Source organism: Triturus cristatus, chromosome 3_1, assembly GCF_964204655.1.
Source record: "Triturus cristatus chromosome 3_1, aTriCri1.1, whole genome shotgun sequence".
Classification (NCBI taxonomy): Eukaryota; Metazoa; Chordata; class Amphibia; order Caudata; family Salamandridae; genus Triturus; species Triturus cristatus.
In genome coordinates this window covers 826,462,110-826,483,567 of record NC_140583.1, presented here as the reverse complement: position 1 = coordinate 826,483,567, position 21,458 = coordinate 826,462,110, and the positions used below count along the sequence as shown (strand labels likewise).

The 21,458-nt window shown below is 44.4% G+C and overlaps 1 protein-coding gene across 2 annotated transcripts in view; it reads right to left on the bottom strand.

Annotated features, from left to right (window-relative positions):
• Positions 1-19,861, bottom strand: part of SESTD1 (SEC14 and spectrin domain containing 1) — a 422,952-nt gene extending 403,091 nt beyond the window's left edge. For both annotated transcript variants that reach the window (XM_085645200.1, XM_085645201.1), the window contains exon 1: positions 19,733-19,861. The gene's annotated coding sequence lies outside the window, so the exon portion shown is untranslated. The remainder of the gene's footprint in view (positions 1-19,732) is intronic.
• Positions 19,862-21,458: the final 1,597 nt, after the last annotated feature.

Genomic DNA, 21,458 nt, shown 5'->3' with positions numbered 1-21,458 from the left:
TGAAATAAGTCCCTGATCGGCGCCGGCAAGTAGCGTAATCGGAGGGCGTCCAAGGCCCTCAAAGCAAGCGCGGCTCTCCCGCTGCGTGGGACGTGCTACACCGATTCAGACTGCCGTGAGGGGAACGGCCAAGACTTACCCTCCTTACTACCCTTGCTCTGCTTTCTGCGCTGGGAGGCGGGTGGCACGGGCGCCAGCTGTACCGCCACACTACCGTGAGGGGAACAGCCAGGCAGTGGACCACATTCCCCAGAAGTCCCTGTGCGGCGCCGGCAAGTAGCGTCATCGGAGGGCGTCCAAGGCCCTCATAGCCAGCGCGGCTCTCCCGCTGCGCGAGACATGCACGGGCGTGTCCGGGCGCTGACCGGGCGAAGTCCAGGCCAAGGGCGGGCCTGTCCGCGCCCATCAGAGGCAGGAAGAGGCCGGGCTGGGCCACCCCCTTGATATCGCACGTTCCAGGCAGGACTTCAGCAATTATACAAGGTATCGATTTGTATTGAGGTGGGGGCGTACCTGTCATCGCTCACTAGTGCCCATTAGTTATCTACACAATGAGCAAACGCAAGGCTACAGGTCCACCAGCGGGAGGGGGGGTTGCTGGGACCTTGGACGCTTTTTTGATAAGAGCAGAGTCGCTCCTGACCCACCAGATTCAGCTGACAGAGAAAAGACCATCGCTTGATACCCTCTCAGCCCATAAACGGTCTTCAATGGGAGGCATAGACATGGCCAAGTCCCCCACAGGCGTGCCGCAGTCTGTGGATAATCCATGTACCGCCATTTCGGCCCAGGGCACTAATGGAAGTGCAGTTCTTCCATCAGTAGGACCGGAACTGACCACAGTTGCACAGATTCACATTGTCAACCCAGCCCAGAAGCTCCCAGGGGACGGGAACTTTGACCACTCACCCTTACTGAGTGAAGAAATAGAAAGCCCGCCCACGGTGAACTCGGAATTTAAATCTGTCAGCGACGAGGCGATTACTTGATCAAAAAAGGACACCAGGGATGGTGTGTTAAGCCTATCGAAATCTCTGATAGCAAGCATCAATGAGCCGCCCGCAAAGCGCACAAGGGGGGGGGAGGCGCACAAAAACAGAAGCCTAAACCTAACCCTAGATCCAAACATCAAACAAATAGGTCTTCTGATAAGCAGTCACCAGAGCCTAACACTGGACTGTCCGGGTTCTGTGTACCAGATGGCGAAACCTGTACAGCAGTGGAGGCCAGAGACGAGCCCGAGCTATGGACACGACTGGAGACTATGATGGTTATTCTTTTGGGACCCCTTTTATGTAAACTAGAGGCAATAGAAACAAGCATTTGCAATGCAATAGGTCTCGCATTTACACGTGTTTAAGCTATTGGTATTGTAAATGACAATGCCTTTTATTTATGTTTTAAAAACTTTCAATGTTAATAGCTCAAACTTGCGTAAATGCGAGACCTATTTCATTGCAAATGCTGGTTATTCCTATAATTTCAGGAATGCATGAGATCTCAGCAATGCCCTCCAGGCACACTGCTCACCTATCAGAATCAAACACCCACAGTTCAATCAGTAAAACTGCCACTTGACATAGATACACCACAAAACTGTACCCAAAACACATCAGAATGTGCTGGATCAGAATATATTATCTGGATGAAACCTTGAAACAAATGTCAATTCTGTACTGAGTAAACTGAACAAGCCATGCAGACTACGCACTTAACAGAGTCAAATAACATTGTATCCACACGTTGCATTCGGTCACTGAAAGCTGCATTTATCACCAACAACTTCTGGCTGCCGCAAGCCTCGCTGCTTTGGTATGAGTTTAAAGGAGAGCAAACCCTTTGTATTCGGATATCTGGCAGAGTCCAGTTTTGTGAAGTGCTTGTCAGAAAAGAAAGCCCAGTTCAGTGGGGGAAGTTGCACAGACACCCTTAACTAAATGAAACCAACCATGACTTTGAAGATGCTCCACTGAAAAGAAATCCTGCCTACCCCACGTAGCCTCAATGTGCACGTTTCACATGGGAGAAGAAAGGTGAAACAACTGCACGGTGCAATAAAACTCTTCTCGGGCGTTCGAGGTCCCTAGAGCAAGGCTGAACGTGGTGAGGTCATCCAGACAACGCCTCCCTCCTCCCCCTTTCTAATCATGGGGAGGGCGAGCGAGGCGCCTGGTCAGCCTTAGTCACCGGCCCTTTGACGTACACACAGGCACATGCTTCCACCCCGAGGAAGCACAACACAGAGGAGGTAAATCCGTCTGCCAGATGCCGAATCAGCGTTTACCACATCATACGATTTACTGGGGCCGCTGAAACTCACCCTTGAGCGAGCCTTGTGTGTCTGGACCCGGTACAGCCTAAAACCGGAGCTCCCCGAGGGAAAAACACCCAGCTTCCGAGCCCTGCAGAGACAGACACCCGCCCTTCTATAAAAAATAAAAACATTCATAGAGTAAGATCACGAGGTCTTTGCGTTAAACGGGAGGGGGCTCGTCCCAGCAATGAAGCAATAATTGTTTACACACAACCTCCACGTGTGCAGGGCCGGGCAACACACGAAGTTTTTGTATCTGTCTGCGAACCCCACCTCCACAACCATTTCGCAACGCACTTATGGGGGGAGGGGCGGAGAGGAAATAGTACAGCCGCGAGTCGTGGCTACTGTGGTCAACAAACAAGCGGAAAGCGCATGCACCTTTCCTGTACAGGTCATTGCAAGCTTGTGGGTGGCGCATTGTTTCAGTTCCCCTCTCATACCCTCGGGACAAATATTACGAAGAAAATAAACCGATGTTAGTAAATATGCCAAATAAAACTAGACAGTTCAAAATAAACGTTTCCATCCAAACAGTATTAACAAGCGCGCACTGAAGCTGACGGAGTGGGAGGGGGAGTGGGGGCGGGCACGCAGGCTGCCAAATGGTGCGATGAATCACGGCTAAAGTGAAAGCAAACAAGTGGTTGCAGGACTCCAAATGGTGCGCGCGCCCGGACGGGTCACATGCACTGTAGTTGGAGGCCTGCAAAGCCACTGTTTGCACTTCCAAAACGCGCTTACTATAAGTCTCGCCAGAGCCAGCGCTAAAGCGCTGGTCAGGCGAGACCTAAAAAGGCTGTCACTTCTCCAGAACTCTGATAATGCATTAACCAATACAGGGGCATGTAGATGTTCATATGTTGCTGGAGGGGGAGCAGAAGTCATTAATGCGCAAGCCCCATCTCTTGTTAATGAGATGGTGCAGAGGGCAAAGGGGGTCAATGATAAGGGATCAGTGGGATGTGGGGGGGTTGATAGTAACGAACATGTGTGTCCTGAAATAACGAGACCAAACCCAAGTTCTGTGAATGGGGGGGGGCGGGGGGTTCAAGGGATTTTAGGACAGCGACTCAGGTAATCCCCCAAGTCAGTTAGTGGACACCTCTAGACTAGGAAGGTGAGATAATGTGACGCAACAAGCAAAATAGATGGTCTCACATGTGGCGCAGAGTACTCCTGGTTTACCCGTCCTAGATCTTCCCTCTGCCTCAAGCCCGTTTATAGTTGTTTTAACAGGCATCCCAGCTTACACTAATCAAAGGGAGAAACCCACGACACAACTGATTAATAAGGTGCCGCACTGGATGTGTAGAAATGTGGGGTTCAACATTAAAGACCATAGACACATCTTGATGGCAAGGAGAGTATCCTGGGTCGGCGGTACAAGGAAAGTATTTTCAGGGGACTGTGTGCTTGTGACACTTAGGTTACCCGAGACACTTGCCCAGAGCAGAGGGCCTTATTTACCTAATGCGGACTCAGGTATTAAAATACTTCAGCTGGGATATTTTTACAGACATTCGGTTAACCCTAATATGCCTCACGGATATGTGGGCCGACAGGAGGGTGAGCCTTGGCAGGCTAATATAGTGCCGATAAGTAACACCTTTGCACCACTTAGAGATCTGGATGATATTGATTGACTTAATCGGGTGGGGGAAGCAGACATCGCTTTTAACAACAAGGTGTTTAGTACAGATCAAAGATGGAGGGGCAGAGAGCTTAGCCTGGGTGCAGATGAAGATCAAAACACCTTTGATCCTCAGGTGGTAAACGACCCTGAGGTTAAGGGTATAAGCAAGCCAACTCATAGGCCGCAAAACTCCCAGGCAACTGTTAATGGAGATAGGCTAATTGGGAAAGACATAAAAATAGTCTCCTGGAACATAGCAGGCCTGTCTTCTAAACTTAAGGACCAGCAATGGCTACTCTATATACAGGAGTTTCAGATAATTTGCCTACAAGAAACCTGGGAACCAGTTAATAACAACCTTTTTCTAGAAGGATACAAAACCTTCCGCCAGTCTGCACGAACTAGATACAAGAATTAACCACTCACAGGTTCAAGGGCAGTTGTCTGGTTTTAGCAGGTGATTTTAACTGTCACGTGTCCAAATCTGAGAGCCTCGCGTGGGGATTGGACAACGTGTACGCTACAGGATGGCCCACATCTGGAACATACAGGAGGGAAAGGAACTCAGTGGCCTCTTAAATACACATGCATTAACACACACAATGGATCTAGTTACTACTAAGCAGGACATAACGGTTCACCCCACATTCAAAGGCAGAGGCTGTGCCTCATTTATCGATTACATTTTTGTCTCTGCATCACTCAAAAATTGTGCGACTGTTTAGTATTGTTTGTAGCGCATTCAGTGACCATAACCCTCTTGCCTTATCACTTGTCAATGTAGGCCAGGCACAGATACCCCTTGGACTGGGGTGACCAGGGCTTCTGATCAAGGTAGGAGAATGCGCTGGACACAGGTTGATGGAGAGGCTTTTTATGAAGCGCTTTCAAAGGAGGGCAAATATGCTATCCAGAGGTGTTTAGACCCTGAAATGGAAGGGGTAGAATTAGTGGACGCTTTCAAAGATGTTGCCCAAATAGTCGATAGTCTGTTGAGAGTCCCAGTCCACAAGATAAATTTGGACACCCCAAGATGGTTTGACCATCAATGTTCACGCGCTCTAAGAGAACTGAAAAACGCCTTAAAAATGTCCCCTAGAAACAGGGAGCGGGTGACCCTATGCCGGAAAAACTATAAGCTGGTGGTTAAGGGGCGCAAAGGCCAACTACAGACACAAGCCTGGGAAGATCTATTAGAGGCGGTGGCACTAAGGGATTCTACCGCCTTCTGGAGAATTATAAATAACCCATCCTATCAAGAGGCTGATAAACCGGGACTGAGTAATAATATCCTACCAGAGCAATGGCACAAGCACTTTCAGAGGCTCTATAATTAGGACCAGCAATGGCTACTCTATATACAGGAGTTTCAGATAATTTGCCTACAAGAAACCTGGGAACCAGTTAATAACAACCTTTTTCTAGAAGGATACAAAACCTTCCGCCAGTCTGCACGAACTAGATACAAGAATTAACCACTCACAGGTTCAAGGGCAGTTGTCTGGTTTTAGCAGGTGATTTTAACTGTCACGTGTCCAAATCTGAGAGCCTCGCGTGGGGATTGGACAACGTGTACGCTACAGGATGGCCCACATCTGGAACATACAGGAGGGAAAGGAACTCAGTGGCCTCTTAAATACACATGCATTAACACACACAATGGATCTAGTTACTACTAAGCAGGACATAACGGTTCACCCCACATTCAAAGGCAGAGGCTGTGCCTCATTTATCGATTACATTTTTGTCTCTGCATCACTCAAAAATTGTGCGACTGTTTAGTATTGTTTGTAGCGCATTCAGTGACCATAACCCTCTTGCCTTATCACTTGTCAATGTAGGCCAGGCACAGATACCCCTTGGACTGGGGTGACCAGGGCTTCTGATCAAGGTAGGAGAATGCGCTGGACACAGGTTGATGGAGAGGCTTTTTATGAAGCGCTTTCAAAGGAGGGCAAATATGCTATCCAGAGGTGTTTAGACCCTGAAATGGAAGGGGTAGAATTAGTGGACGCTTTCAAAGATGTTGCCCAAATAGTCGATAGTCTGTTGAGAGTCCCAGTCCACAAGATAAATTTGGACACCCCAAGATGGTTTGACCATCAATGTTCACGCGCTCTAAGAGAACTGAAAAACGCCTTAAAAATGTCCCCTAGAAACAGGGAGCGGGTGACCCTATGCCGGAAAAACTATAAGCTGGTGGTTAAGGGGCGCAAAGGCCAACTACAGACACAAGCCTGGGAAGATCTATTAGAGGCGGTGGCACTAAGGGATTCTACCGCCTTCTGGAGAATTATAAATAACCCATCCTATCAAGAGGCTGATAAACCGGGACTGAGTAATAATATCCTACCAGAGCAATGGCACAAGCACTTTCAGAGGCTCTATAATTACACCTCATGCACAAACCATTTGCTGGAGGATCACTGGGAACAGGTCACACCCCTTTTAAGATTTTCACTGGTAGAGATAAAAACTGGGATTGGAGGCCTAACTAGGAATAAGGCCCCGGGCCCAGATGGGATTCCACCCGATCTCTTTATCAGCAAAGTGGATCTTTGGGCACCAATCTTGACCAGGGTCATAAATACTGCAGTGGACACGGTAATGACAGTATCCTGGACCACCGCCACAATTGTCCCCATTTTCAAAAAAGTGAATAGGGACAGTCCGCAGTGTTACCGCCCGATTTCCCTCATCGATGTGTCAGAGAAAGTGTTAGGACGGGTGGTTTTAAATCGGCTGATTGATTGGGCAGATGAGCATCGGGTTATAAGCGATCTTCAATTTGGTTTTAGACCTGGAAAATCTACTACCAACCAGTGTCTCAATTTGTACCTGATTTCTGCCAAATACACAATAGTTAATCAAGGGACGATGTATTTGGCATTCATGGACCTGACCGCGGCCTTTGATCGAGTCAATCGAGGGAAACTGTGGGCGATCATGGGTGGGCTTGGTGTGGATCCAGGGCTCATTAACATCTTAAAATCCTTGCACTCGCACACCACAGCAGTGGTCAGATACAGTCAGGAGGGGAAAACAACAGAACCCTTTCTGTGCTCCAATGGGGTCAGACAGGGTTTGTTCACACTATATATAAACGGTCTAGACCGCGAGCTAAGCATGTTACAGGTGGATACCCCTAGGATTGTTACTCAGGGGATCCCTGTTCTGCTTTATGCAGATGACGCGGTACTTTTAGCTCGTACCCCCAAAGGCTTGCAGCTTTTAATTGACAGGTTTATGTCATTTATGGAGAATCTGGACTTATCGCCCAACCTGGCAAAATCATATGTAATGGAAGTGGGGAAAAAATGGGTAAATCTTATAAGTATACAATTGGATCGCATCAGTTAGGAAAGGTACAGTCTTTCATTTCTGGGGATGATTTTATTTGATCATCAACTAAATTTTAAACACTTTATAGATGAAAAACGTCAGGCCATGACCAGTTGTACCGGGTCCATAATGAGCTTTGCGCACAGGTTAGGTCGCTGGCCCCCTGAGCAGATACTGAGATTATATAATGCTTTGTGCTGTGCCAAAGTCCTGTATAGGAGCGAGGTGTGGGGCTTTACTCAGGCCATACAGCTACAAATCGAAGAGAATATATATCTATCTTCGGCGTCTGCTAAAAGTACCTCAAAGCACGCCAGCCCACATTGTTCATGAAGAATTGGGTGTCAGATATATCAGAGAAAGTAAGGCAGTCAAACCCTTAGTCTGTTGGATAAAGATCTAGGCAAACGAGGAGGCAGCTTTTAGTAAGCACGTTAAAGAAGACTGCCTTTCCCTGGAACACGGGCTAAAAATTCCCTGGCTGAAATAATACGTGAAGGAGACTTTGGAGAAAATTGGTTCTGTAGACCTATTTGCCAACCCCTCCAAAGTGGGTATGAAAGACAAGGCTCTGGTTAAGGAACAGTTTTTCAAACATGCATTAATGCTCCGGGAAGACACAGAGCTAGCTAAGCAGTCGGTCAGGGAACACCTAGTAGTTAGGTCTGTAAGAGGCATTGAACCATACCTGTCTTGCATAAACAGTGCACATGATAGATTTTTAATGACCTGGTTTAGGCTGAATCTCTTGCATCACGTTTTAGCGGACCCGGCAGGGTTCACATCTTCCATAGAAATGAAGGGGCCCTGTGGCTGCGATCATAGATCTCCTGAAGACACCCTTCATTTTACTTTATTATGCCCTTTTTTCTCTTACCCCAGGAGACTATTCCTGAAGGAAATTTTAAAGAAAGCCCGATTCAAACAGGCACGGGTGGCACTGTTATTTTTAAAACTGGCCGTAGAGATTTTTACACTGTTTTGTACCATTAACTTCTTAAGGGCTGTATTTAGACTAAGGAACACAAGAGGCAGAGGTAACCTGTAGATTCCCTGTTATAATTACTTATCATTTTTTAGGTCTCGCCTGACCCAGCGCATGCGCTGGTCTGGCGAGACTTTTTGTGAGGGCTCCAAAAAGTGCTACCAGGCCAGCCTAGAGCTCCAGTGCATGAGCGCGGGCGCGCGTGCCGCGCTTGACCAATATTACTTTCACTTTCGCGGCTCGCACGGTGGCTTGTTTATAACATGCATGTGTGGGTGAATTTTGTTACCGTCCTTGTAGTCTTTTGTGGCATATTGATTTTTTGAAACCTTTTGTACTCGCTGTACTTGAATGTGACAACGGTCCATGCCTCGGGACCCGCAGCCACAGCTGATAAACCAATCCTGGTCCGTCCAACTCACGAACAGTGACATCAGTGCTTGCTGCCCGTGCAACCTGACTCCGGGAGCCCTGTCAGGAATCGGTCAAACATGGCAAATGTGCCAAAGGCACAAATCAACATTTTGCGAGTGTTTAAAACAATTGGCGCCGGGCGTGCTTATCTTTAATATCCTTTTGCTCCAGGATCGATGGTTCTGAGTGAAAGCAAACATCTCGGATGGGCGCGTGACTCGACCCACTCAGGCCGCGTTATTTCAGCTGCGCGTAGCGATTCAAATTCAAGATTTAGGGGAGTCTGATTTCACTTTTAGCAGTCGAGCACACAGACAAGCACAATGCGGTTATTTAGGAAATATAAAACCATTCGCAATCCACATTTTTATCAATGATACGATGTCGCTTTTTTTACCAATGACATATTTGTGGGGGTGTCAGTAGGCGGACAGCAATGGGGCGCGAACTAAAGTACACTGTCCTGATGCTGTTCAGGGTGCAGCGGGTTATGGGTGTTGCCTCTCTGGCAAGCACGGGTGGGAGGATTTTGGAGGGGGGACAAAGATATAAGTATATATTTTTTGTTTCAGTCTTATATAGCGCGAAGTGGACCCGAAGGCATTGGAGCGCTTTACATGAGCACCAGTTACATTACACAAAGACAGGTTCATTTTTGGGATGCAGGGGGAGATTACGTGATGTTTCCAGAATCACAGGATGTTGAGCTGACACTGAGACTCGAACCTGGTTCCCTAGTTCCAAAGTCAGCAGCTCTGGCCTTATGCCACATCCTTGGTAAATGGTGCACTACAAGCATATTAAATGAGTAACATTGGTCATAACCTGGTATGGTTTAATGATTATGGGTCATTTTCAAAAAGGCATTTTGCGGTACTGAACTATTAACACTCCTGGACCATTCAATGAAGGTTACCCATAATCAATTATTTGGCGGTTTGGGAACGGGGGACAACAGAACAATGTATACTAAAAGAGCCTGCTGGCCGATCAATTTACTAAGAATTAATGAAATACATATTCACTAACCCACTATATTCTAACAAACAAAACTCCATTACTACATACTTTCGACAGGATTGTTTCCTACATGCCCAATTTTACATTGAAAGTACAACATTCCATAATACTAATTTTATCGCTTTCCAAGCAAGAGAATAAAAGCCAAGCCACAAACCCTCTAACTGTTCATCCATTCATACCAGTCAATCATAACACATACTCCACAAACTAATCATTAATCCCCAGAAGTTCTCATGGAGACACAGAGAGGAGACCCAGCTTCCTTCTTCCGTCAATGTGTCTAGACCAGGGAACACACACAGTCAAAGCATGTTTCGGTTGTTTCAATAATTCATCGCCACCTTCCTCAGGTCCTCTTCTTTAGTGTCCTCATTATTGGCATAAATACAAGGAGTTTGTGTAGATGTCAGGTGCTTCACTATTTCTTATCTCCAAAATAATTAATCAACACAGCATTTTATATGGTGTATCTAGCTCTCTGTTGCACTTCAATAGTAAATCCTGTATAGATAGAAAAGTTTACCCCATCACACCTCTGCAGAACATATGTGGATGGCTGTTGTTCTTCTCAAATGACATTGCCATGAGGTTAGGTGTAATGTTCGCTAACAGATAAACACCTTCAAAACGCTGCCCTCCTTCACCTCAGTCATCCTCTATCACAGCTAGTAGCACTCCTGTACATACTTTTACATACTCTTACAAGACTTTGTGAATTGGGCTCAGAGCATTTCAATGGGAATTAACGTAGATAAGAACCATTTATCCCAAATTCTGCTTCCACACTACTCAAAGGAAGATGCAATGGCAACAACAGGTCATTTCCATACAAATGGCAAAGCCTGTGGGGAGGATGAGCTTTTCAAAATCTCTTTCTCAAGTCATTACCTTAAGGCAAATGAATAGCTGACTGACAAACCGCCCCCATTGTCAGTTTACAAGGGGTGCATCGTAAGCGAGGAAAAAAGGAGGAATAGACACAAGATCTGAGTGACAGCCAGATAACAAAAGAGAGCGGTTGGTCACAACTATGAATTCGCAAGACAGAAAGCATCACTCTATATGCGAAACCCATGACAGGGACAGTGGTCCATTGTCTGTCGATGAGGACATGCTTCGTGCGACCCCCACCCCATGTCACAGGACAGGCCAGGACCTGACTCATGTCAAGGGACAGGCCTAGGGCTCTGATACACCCTAGATTATCATGACTCCAGGGACAACATCACAGACCAGAGTACCAGATACACATGGTGGGGGGGGAACATGACTGTACACTATGCAGAGGACATTCCAGTGTCAACACCCACAAAAAGAGGAGGTACACAATAGAGGTGTCTCTTCTATTGCATGATTTAAACTCCTCCCTAGACAATGATTGGGGGCGTTATTGATGAATCAAGTTTTACTATGGAAAAAAATCCGTTTTTTAATGGACTTGCAATAAATTCAGAATGAGATAGATACATTTAACGATGGTAATGTACGTTGCAAAGAACACTTGCAGATACATTGCACGTTACTCCATTGGTGTGCTCGGAGGGGAGTGAGTGTGTTTCGGTTGTGATTAGATAGGCTTCCAGCTGCCTTCTAAAGCACCCCATATCTTCTACTTTCTTTAAGCTAATGGGCAATTAATTTAATAATTTCGCTATCATATAGGAAACAAGCATTTGTAATGCAATAGGTCTCGCATTTACGCAAGTTGGAGCTATTGCCATTGTAAATGACAATCACTTATTTATATTTTGGTTTTTAAAACATAAATAAAAGGGATTGTCATTTACAGTGCCAATAGCTTAAACTCGCGTAAATGCGAGACCTATTGCATTGCAAATGCTTGTTATGAATAGTCCCCATAACTGTAGATGAATTGGTTGGATGTGGGATAAGGGCAATGTAATCTTTTAATGTTTGGACTGGAACTGTATTATATGTTTTGTAAACTGATGAATTATTAACCTTTTTTTTATGCTTGTACCTGTAACTGGTTTTGTACAACTTTGTTGCTTTTATGGTATTTCTATATATCGAATAAAGTTTATAATAATAATAATAATAATGTTGCTTTCCTTTACAGTTTTTGCATTGCATCCTATAATTGCATGCAAGCTCAAAAAGTTCCCTCTCTAATCACAGGAAAATTTACATTGTCTTAAAACTTTGAATTATTGCCTATCCTTTTTTATCTAATGACCCACTACTTACTTTCCTTCCTCTGCACATCTCCTCTCTCTGAGCACAGCTTACCCTAAATCACAAGTATGTCTGCCTTTATCCATATTATTGCATTTCTGCAAAGTGCCCAGACCTCATTTTAAAGATCACAACCTGTCCTTTAAAACGTAATACACAACCTAACAAGAACAAATCACCTGCTGCTGATCTATTATTGCTAACCATATGCATGAATTGACATACTCCCTCTCCCACTAAAGATCACGCCTAACTACTATTAATTTAATCTATCGCTTAGAAAGTGGAGTAAATGCATGGAATGGATCCTTAAGAGCATAGAACCAATCCCAATAACCAACAGTAAGCACTGGGGAAAAAAATAACTTTGGGTTCTGGAGTATCATGCTAATCAGCGTAAAGCTCTTTAATGCCTCGCTATATAAATGCAACTTCAGTACATTATATAACCCTCCCGGCTCACGCTAATACCATAACACTCAGCGGTTGGGCAATCAGGTATAGTTCATACAGGCTGCATAATAATTTTCTGCTTGACTGTAAGACTGCTTGACAATCTTACACTCACATAAGATAAAATTGCTATGGGCCCTCTCCATGGCCCCATAGTGTACCAGCCCACAGAATTAAACTACCTATCGCAAATGAACTGGCATAGAATAACAGAAGAGATCGTCTACATGCTACTTGCCATTAAAGGACTTTAAAAGAGCCCACCACTGCAGATCCTGACAAGTTACACAATACAACCACCTTAAGACACCTCACAGTGACAATCAGATATGGGGTGATATTAACAAATTCTATCCAAGAAGATCTCTCCACTATTTCTCCCACCAACCTGTGCCTGCTCAGGATCATACATTTCAAACAAAATATCTCAGAATGGGCAATCGAGTGAAGTGACGATCTAAGTGGTCCCTGATCATAGGAACTACCATAAATGGGCTTGCCAAGCTGCTAAAAGCCGCCAGCTTACTGAAAACCATAAACTGCGCACCTGTCTCTAGCACCTCTTCATTCATCACATTGCTAGGCGTTTCATCCTATAACACGGCATGAAAACCCTTCCCACATAGGATCAAAACAAAGATAATACACCACCAACCACACACCCTATATGGTGTAGTGTGCTACCGATGTAGGCAAGTGCTTCAGTGCCCCACATAGGTGTAGTAAGCACTTTATAAATGTTGCAATACAATAGGTACCAATGAAACATAGTGGTTCTTGGGCAGAAACCTGGTATGTATTTTGTACATTCTTATTCCCTACGAATTTTTTATCTCATTTTGAATCAGCTTCTTAGTCTCTTCTTCTCCAAACAGTGCCACATTGTAACGCCATGTTTTTTCCACTGGTTCAATAATGTTGTACTCACTCAATGTAATTTTCAAATCAAAGGACCACAAGAATGAGGTATTGATTAAATGTATGTTGCAGGAAGCAAAAAGGCAAATTTGATCCAGTTGGAAGCAGAAAGGCTAATTTGATCCAGTTGGCTGTTGAACGAAGGATCAAGCAAAAATTCCAATGTTTTCTTTTGGACATCAAGGCAAGAGTTTATTAAGATCACTGTCGATGTTCCCTATAATTATTTTTGCCTATGTGCGGCAACAAACTGTCTGTGTGCACACTTTCTCAGCTGAGTGCAGAAGAACATCAGCAGGTGAGCTTCAGGCAGAGATGAGGGGAAGTATCAAGAACAGGTAGCTGTATACTCCATTGCTTATTAACTGGAACTAATTGTACCATTTGAATGCTTATTTAGGATTAAATGACCTGAAAGAATTTGCAATTGATGGTTATCAGCACTCTACACAGATCATTTTTAAGCTGTATATATTGTACCTGCTACCGTTAGTTTTCCTTTTTGGTTCAACTGTCACTAACATGTTAACATTACCCAATTCAACGACACTCATGTTATCAATCAGGCAGCAATAGCAGTCAATGGGCAAAATACATTCTCCCGATTATTAGAGGGACGCTTGAGCAGTTCTAGTGGTGAGAAATGGGTGTCTTCAGTGTTCTGAATAAAGCAGCAGTATTGGGTGTGATCAGTCCACACAAATTATAATGTGATTGTAGCCTAAGGAGACCTAAGGAGACCTGCTTTTAGAGACATGTACCCTCTGTGCTCCACACGTACCCCACTGCTCGTTCCCAACTTCATATCCTAGCAGGAAAGGTACAATTTTCAAAGTACACACACTGCAGTGTCCCTTTTGAAAGGTGAAATACCGTATAAGAGGCCCTGAATGAGATCCTAATCAGAACCAGATAGTGGGTTTAGTAAGTGCTGTGAAACGGATGCGTTTTCAAGAAAGAGATTTATGGAGCATTAGATTTTTCAAGCCCCTTCAAAAGTGACATATAAGAAATTTTACAGACACAGGATATCTTTTCATTAACCTGTTAACACGATTACGTCCATTTCTGACTTTGGAGTCTGAGGGCCCTTTTATCTCTTCACAGCCTGCAACGGTGACCTAACGGGTGCCCCCACTTGGTACTGATGAAGACCCTACTGTAAGGACCCCATTTACCTACATACAATCCCTGGGTCGAAACGTTGACGGATTTATTTTGTGTTTACCTTTTTGGACAATAGTGATAGAATCACTGTGTCCTCTTTCTATTATGGTTTTGCAAATAGGTTAGCCTTGGATGAGGCTGGATTGGCTTTTTAGGTCGAGGATGTAGCAGCGCGCATGCGCTGCTCTGCGAGACTTCATGTAGGGGGTTCTGAAAGCTGACCACACGCTTGTGCTTTTGTTTTCGTCTGCTGCAATTGGTTTTGCGTGCGTCTTTTTTAAAAAGACAGCACGCAATTGGTGAAAGGCGGGTGCATGTCCCATCTTCCTTTAGAAATGTAACCGCCCATGGCCAATTGGTGTCTTATGCGCAGCAGCGGCATCTAGTTTTAATTATAAACATGTGTTTATAATTCACGCGCGTTCGCTTTGCTGCCACGCTCCCTCGCCCCTGCTCCTCTGTGGTGCGCGCGCACCACTGGTTTCGATTCCGTGCTTGTTAATCATAGTAATTCAACTTCATACCAGCAAAAAAAGTCTTACTCCAAAAATAATGTTCACAAATATCCTGCAAGTAACCTCTAAAACTATTCCTCTTCCGTCTCCGTATCCACGAAAGATAATCTTTTTGTCCTTCCCTAATATCTTGTCAAACTTGGTTGGCTAGCCAATCACGACTCCGGATTAACCCTCCTGAAAAACGTTTCCTCTCTGGTCCTCCCAGTCCAGGACCAATCACAGCCCCTCAATTCTTATCTTAAAAAGTCACAATTTGCTATTTTAAAAGCCACTTCGCATAAATAGGGCTTCATATCTCGTCAATCCACCCTATATCTTTCTAATCTACGACTGACACTCTGCGTCTGTTCCCACAGACCAACGACAAAACAATCAAATTCTCATATTCCCCATTACTGAACTTCTGGTTTTATTAGCCAATCCCTAATAGGACGGACCGTAGGGGAAGCGACAATTTTTACATTCTTAAAACATTTCAGCCAATGACATGCAACTTAGCTTCCCACCGCGGACTAGATAACAATGTTCCGTGTGAACTCCGTCTTTCTGTATCATACGTTATCCTTCTTATATTCCACCAATCACAAACGGCCCGGAGTGGAAGCCACGTAAATTCCAACGAGGTGGAGTATCCATCAATTATTATATCCCAACTAGCATACAAGGGCCTACACAGGTCGTCCCTTTCACCCCTCTCAGCAGCGACCTCTCGACCAATCTCAGGCCGCCGGCCTGGAGTGGGAACCCCGTCAGTTCCGACGGGCTGGAGTACCCACCAATCATATCTTTTCCACTCGCCTACCGTGGGCCTGCTCGCAACATCCTGTTTATCTTTGTCAGTAATGGCCACAACATACCCATATCCCGGCCCTCCAAATACCCAAATTCAGCAAACTTAGTCGCTCCCAAAATAATGGTCCAAAAACTAGTCTTGAGCCTAGAGTGTGGAATTCCACATGATTTGTCAAATACAAAGATCTAATTTCATTACCACCAATCATGTCAGCTCATCCCTCCGCAATGTCGCTCGAGGGCGGCATTCCGGTCAGAAAAAAACAAGTAATTTTGTTTATACTTATGGTTACCAATAGTCCACTAGGCACTATCACGAATCTGTTCAAAAGACGAATTAATTCCCATTCATTCCCATTATGGTCCTCCACCTCGTACCCCTTGAATGTATTTCTGACAGATGGAGAGCCCCCCTTGTCCAGTGCTACATACTGTCCTCACCGCTGCACTGATGTCACAAAAATGTAATGCAGCTCATGTTCTATATCAAGACCTGGGAACTCTACCTGTCCCTAAAAAGAAAGTAAACAAGCATTGGCATAGCCAATAGGCCTCGCCTTTTGGACCGTATAAGTGTTTAGGCATGCAACAGTTAATGTTGTTGCAGTAAGGATATTGTGCTGCATAACTAAATACTTATAAGGTCCCAAAGGCGAGACCTATTGGCTATGCCAATGCTTGTTTAAATTGAAAGTGGAGGAGGCCATGTGGACTTTAGAGTGTGTGTTTCTTGTTATATGTATTGTATTGTCTTGTACAGAATTTCAAAAGGGCAGCATAATATACACGCAAAAATTACGTTGAACTATTGTGCATGGAGTGAAAAATAGATCACCTTTTAAACCTTTCACGAGTGTGGTGAAGGGGTGTTTCCAGTATGTCAGAGTATATACTACGATTATTAAATTTGTTCCTCTATCCTTCCAGATCGTTTTTAAAGAGAATACCAAGTAGGTAATGGATGAATGTATTTTTGACAAAGATGCATATTAGCCTTTGAAATTGACTAGGCTGACCACACTAGGTAACAGTCAGAGTGGTAAAAGGGATCAACATCCTAGGTCCTGAAGAGAATCATACGGGCAGGCTTCGATACATGTAGACACTCCGTGAGGAAACTGCCCATTATAGCACTTTTTCCTCCTTTTACACACTTTTATTAATACCAGCTATAGGGAGTATTAAAGTTTAGTTTTCCACGCAGCCAGGTATTTTTTAACTCACTTATCTTCTGACCCTTCCAGTCTCACATAAAACACAATATTTCACTTCACTTGTAAGTGCTTCCACGTATCCGTAGGTCGTAGCACGCCCGGACCGCAGTGGGGCGGGGAGAACCTGATGATGAAGCATGCCACTAAGGGACCTTTTGGTCGGTGAGGGTTATTTTAGAACACATATCGTTTCTCCCATGCTAGAAACCAAATGGCTCTCTTAGCTTTAGTCACGGTTTGTAAGGATAGCATGGTTCTTTGGAATTGAGAGTGTACTCCCTTTGTTTTTTCGTAACCATAGGCAAATCATGTGACATAAAACAGCACAATCTGTAGCAGTACTATTTATTCTACCATTTCAACAACTAGTAATAATGTATGAACAACGTTGCCCCGCATGAGTACCAATTTTACACCGGAAAAAAGCAATCAGCAGACAAGGTGCCGCGCTAACCTTTGCAAAGGATCCTCCAATGCCCGGAACTAACCTTGGCACTTTTTAATTTGTATCTTTTGATCTATTTGAGCTAGAAATAAAATGTTTTGAGTGAAATTATGGAGCTTATGTTGCATTATGTGGTAAATCCATAACTATGCAAAAAAAATCAGAGCCCTAGAATCATGTAATCACAGCGGCCCAGACTATACCTTCTTCACTAACAACATCAATACATCACTACCGTCACTCGCGAGCCTACCACCTCAATAAGACATCACAAACCCTCACATAACCCAGTACCGGTGAGAAGAAACGGAAGGATGGACTGAGAAATAGAAACAAGCAAAGGCAATAGGTAGTGCCTATGTGAGCCATTAGATTTGGCAATGTTTTGTGGCAATGCTGTACAGCAGCGCGGATGCTTTGCAATGTGGCTTGTACTAAAAATCCCTATCTAGAAACTAGGATTAATGAGCTTTTTGTTAAAATATAAAAATAAATAAAAAAGACATTAGCTCTATATGCATCATAGCCCTTATTGTTATTATTTTTAGCCACACTGCTATGCAGCACAGCTACAAATCATTGCCAAATTCAGCAATGCCATGCTGTACAGCATGAAGGAAAGGCAATGACAGAGCCAATAGCCTCGAAGGAAAGACCTATGGCTTTGCCAGTGCTTTTTGGGTCTCAGAACAACACCCCTGTAATTTTGGGCAAATCAGTTTACCCTCCTATGAGTGAAAAAGAAAAAAATATGTGGAAAAAAAATCCTATCACATACGGAAAGCAACTGTGCCCATGTCTTAGTGAAAATGTATTTGGAAGCAGATGACATCTGTTGTCACAATAAAAGCAGATAACACATACTGTCGCAGTAAGCATCCATTTCAAAAGAGAAAGGGCTTCTTTGAAGTGAGTGTGGAGTAGTAAAAGACAGCTACAGATGGCAAGAAGCTCAACAAGAATGACAAGAAAAAACAAAACATAAAAGGAGTGTCTCAATCACCGAAAATCTGAGGAAAGCCAGCAAGCAACCTGAAGCAAACGGTACTTGGTCCATGCTCCAGCTGAAAGAAAAGGAAGTGAATTCAGCATGCGCTGACCAATTAGAAAGCAGGGAATGAGTGATAATGAAGCTAACAAATGCTAAGCAATGGGTGGTCTATAGGCTGCTTGTACGTAATATCCCTTGCAAGCGAGAGCGCATGCAAATATATGAGCTGTCACAAGCAAGACCTAAAAAGGGAAAAGTCAGAAACACCGTCCCAGGAGAGCCTGTGAGAAGTCATCTGACGGAGGTACAAGTTAGGCAGGACTCAAGAAGTTCATTTTGAGTCTTTACGTTTTGGCATTTAATATCCATTTGAAATCTCGCAGGGAACGGAGAAAGGAGTGAGAGGCAGGAGAAAGCGGAGAATGGTGGGTGAAAAGAATACAGATAAAAAATTAATCACCAATTAATGAATACAAAATAAAAAGCGAGGAAAGGAGAGACGGGAAAGAAGTGAGGAATAAGGAGACAGAAGGGTGGTTTGGTATTGGAAAAATGGGAGAGAGAAACGCGAAAAGCGAGAGAGGGCGAGAAAGGGGGGTAAATGACATGTCACCTACAGACTGAATCCCCCCACACTCCCACTGTACTACATCCCCTGAAAGACAAAGAGCTTGCTACCCCAAAGTTTTCCCTTAGCTGGTACTGGCTGGTACTGGCTCAGGGTCTCTTCTGTGGTACCAGCTCAATGTATGGCGAGGAACAAGGAAGGGTTATCTCTGCCCCCACCATAACGAGGGTCAAAGAAGAGTCAGTCCCGAGGCCACGGCATGGTATAATAAAAAGAAAAGGTTGGAAAAAATCTGTGGAGGCCAGGGGTACTGCGGGGGATCGTAGGAGGACTGGGGCGCAGGACCATCCGTTAATCGTGGGGAACGGGACAAGAGTGCAGAGAGGGTGGCAGGTTAGGAGGCAGAGAGACCGTACCCATGAAAGCTCGGGTAACACGAGTCATGATAGGTAGCGAACGCAAAAGGGTATAGCACAAATGGCAGGCAAGTGAGGTGGGGGGGTTGGGGCCACCGATTAGGAAGTCACGCCCCCGCCCCCCTCCCGGCCGGCAATATGCTGCAAACCCAAGTGCTGGAGAGGCTGCACAGCAGCATGAGGACGAAACGGCAAGAAAGGCAGAAACAAGAGACCAGACTGAGGTTAATGCTGTTTTGACAAAAGAACTGTGCGCACATCACTGCAGTACACTACACCAGTCAAAGAACAGGCTGGCACACGCGCGCTACAGCAGCGCCTGGCACCGGGTGCTACTTACCTTCTGCCCAAAACGACTCCCCGTTGCCAGGATCTCTGCAACCCCATCTCCTGCAATGGGTAGCCCCTCCTGTGCCTCCCTCAATCCAAAGCATCACTTCCGGCCGCACACTGGATCGCGCTGGACACTAAAGAAGGACTACAATACGATTCAATAATGCTTTATTGGGATGAATAAATAAACAAGGAAGCCCATAACAGGGTCCGGACTCCTGAGAATTCTTTAAACAACACATTTCAGAAGGGAGTACAGGTTTCTTCTTGTTTGGGCTTAGTTATAGCCATTGTTCAAATTTTGTTTAGTCTGGGCAGAGGTTTAGGTCTTTTCGAATATTGTCTCTGGAGTCTTAGTACTAATTAAGTTAAATATTGTTGCACTCTAAGAGGGATTCCTCAACGTATCCTCATTAAGGATTTGTATTTATTTTTAGCTTTCGGAAGTGTATTACATTGTACTGTTTTGCATAGCAGTTAGCCTATTGAATCAAAATTTGTGATGAAGGCAGGCGTTTAAGAGAGTGATCCCGCAAGGTGAATAACAAATGAATACTTTTTTGCAAGGGTGTTATATGTATGATTGCCACCTGGCCGTGTTTTTTACCTTGATGACAAGTTTTTGATGTCCAGTCCGGTACAAAAATTATGAAAATTACCTACAGACGGTATGTTTTCCTCTTATACGTACATATTAAAACAGTGAATGTAAGGAAAACACGTTAAAATGTGTTCCAGGACTATCTTAATGATCCCTGACTAATAATTAAAGACAGAAAGGCCCCTTTGAAAATGTTACAGGTGATTGTATATAAAGCTCTATTCAAGAATCATGTACGGTCCTTTGTATCTTAAAACGTGAACAAGTTGGCAACCGTAGTAATAGGCTGAAAAGAGATTGACTCCATTAGAATCTATGGAGGCATTTTGTTTGCCGGATAGGTAAAACGAGGGTGCCATCCGGTAAAAGCAGATGAGTTAATAGGCATACTATGCTAGATTATTATGGTGGTTACTGCCCCTGAAGAGACATAAAAGCACTTTGTAGATCGGTGTGAATTACCTTGAAAAATGCAAGAATTAATGTCTTCTAGTTCCTTCACATTTCACATCGGGTAAGAAAGCAAGTTTCAACTTCTAAGATCCATGTGGCATAACTTAGAAGTGCTGCAGTATGACAATTCTATATCTGGTGTGCTAGTGAGGATTACCACATTGCCATTTTATTCTAAAATTACCATATGACTCAATGCCATCAAGGATTCTATGGTCCAACCATGGCTTCCAATGTACAAATCAGTATTTTCAGGTAGTTTAGACCTAGTGATCGAGATGAAATGAACCAAAATTACAAACACTGAATGCATTAGGTTGTCAAATGAAAGCAGAGGACTAGAAAATGGTGCCCATGATGACATGGAGTCACCTGTTAACCTTACTTTACACGTAAAAGACAATTCAGAGAGCACACAAGCAGAGCTCTAATGTCTCACTGATTGCAAGAGAAACTCACACATTTTGAGATTTGATTAAAATATTATTCACCAAGGCTGGGAATAGTGATCTAAGACCCATGGTGTAGGACGTTCACCTCGGAGCTCCTCGCTAGCAGCCCAAATCCATGACATCCTAGTGCCCTGTTCGGCTATGGACTGCTGGCAATGATGTGGTCTAATATCTGTGCTAGTGCGGGAGCCTCCCACATCGGAATAGGAAGCTGGTGAGCGTTCCAT